The following is a 1,623-nucleotide window of genomic DNA, read 5'->3' as shown; positions in this document are numbered from 1 at the left end:
AGAGCGGCTCCGGGAGCAGGAGATGGAACGACTGGTAATTTTTTCTCTTAGTTTCTCCTGGAGTTTAGCATTTGTGAAATGTCCATCCTGGATCTAGCCATCAGGAGAGCAGAGCAAAGTAAACTGCTGCGTTTTGCAGTTTGAATAATGCCTCCTCCAGATGTTTAGTATTTCAGTTCATGATGCTAATGCCTAAATAGCATGCTGCTCTAATAGCTTGGATAGGCAGCACCGTCTTAAAAAAGTGATGTTGGAACCCATATAAATTGCATTCAATCATCCTGTAGGCTCTCTTAAAATGCCTACGTATGTAAAACCCACAGATTGCACTGCAGGGATCCAACACTTTTTGTTTCAGATGATGGCACTGTTTTGTGGTAAGTGGGTAAAAAACCGAGACCTCGCTGTAAGCTGCTCAGCTGTGTGTGCTGCAGAGTGGGGTAAATGTGTTCAGCATCCATCATCAGAGCTTTCTCTCCTTGATTGTGGGTTTGGCTTTGGAGTATTTTCATTAAAATATCTGCCTCCTTGCTTCTTCCTCTCCCAAAATGGAGAGTAGAAGAGCAGGGTAGAGGTTCTTTCTTTATAGTCAAGGTAAAGCAGTGCATGTTGCTTCAGCTGAGGATTAAACTCCATAGTAAAATGTAATTTATGTATTATTGAAAGAACTTTTGAGTAGGGGGAAAAAATGGTCTTCAAAACACAGAAAGATGATTGAAAGAGTTTCTTACTGAAACTGTTTCTGAAAGGATACTTAGTATTTCTTTGACGAAAGTGTTTGTGGTGGCTACAAGAGTCACTGACCTTGTTAACATGCATCACATGGTACTGATTTCGTTGTCCACGTAGAAACTAAGGTCCATTAGATGGACCAATTTGTATTACTGACTCTTAGATTTCAGACATTAACTTTATAAGGGCTTTAATTCAAATCCTTACAAATTTGAGCAAAATGAGGATAGGAAGCTCTTAAGCCTGTACGATTTGCATATAGACAGCAAGCCTGCAGGGCAGTTGGCTTCCTGGGCCAGCTGGGCTGAAAAGCCATGGGGAAGAGCACTGGAACAAGCTGCCCAGGGAGGTTGTGGAGTCTCCTTCTCTGGAGACATTCAAAACCCGCCTGGACGTGTTCCTGTGTGACCTACTGTAGGTGATCCTGCTCTGGCAGGGGGGCTGGACTAGGTGATCTTTTGAGGTCCCTTCCAACCCCTGACATTCTGTGATTCTGATTCTGTGAGGTGGGATGCGGGAGTGGTGGGATGTGGGAGCTGGGACCACTGGGAGTGGCCTGGCACCTGCGTGGGAGCACTGCTCCTGTTTTGAGCCGCTTCCACAAGCAGGTTCAGCTAAAGGATTGTAACCTGGCCAGGTGCCTCCTTCCCACCTCACCTGTACCTTTGACGCCAGTTGGTGAGGAACATGTTAGGTTCTGTCTTTTCATCCTTAATCCACCCAGCGCTGTAGCCTGTAGGACAGACGTTTTGCAAGTTGTGAAAATGTTCACCTTTCCCCGCTTAGAGCCAGGGCTGCAGAGTCAAGGCACGGGAGTGAGGGGGTGGCAGGCACAGCCCATCTGCCCCCTCAGTGAGAAGCAGGGCGGGCATTTTTTTGCCTTGACCCCTT

General features: G+C 46.5%; 1 pseudogene; it reads left to right on the top strand.

Annotated features, from left to right (window-relative positions):
- Positions 1–97, top strand: part of LOC104270085 — a 5,013-nt pseudogene extending 4,916 nt beyond the window's left edge.
- The last annotated feature ends 1,526 nt before the right edge of the window (positions 98–1,623 follow it).

Source organism: Apaloderma vittatum, unplaced genomic scaffold (genome assembly GCF_000703405.1).
Source record: "Apaloderma vittatum isolate BGI_N311 unplaced genomic scaffold, ASM70340v1 scaffold37692, whole genome shotgun sequence".
Taxonomy (NCBI): domain Eukaryota; kingdom Metazoa; phylum Chordata; class Aves; order Trogoniformes; family Trogonidae; genus Apaloderma; species Apaloderma vittatum.
Note: the sequence above shows the minus strand (reverse complement) of the source record. Positions and strands in the feature narration are given on the sequence as shown.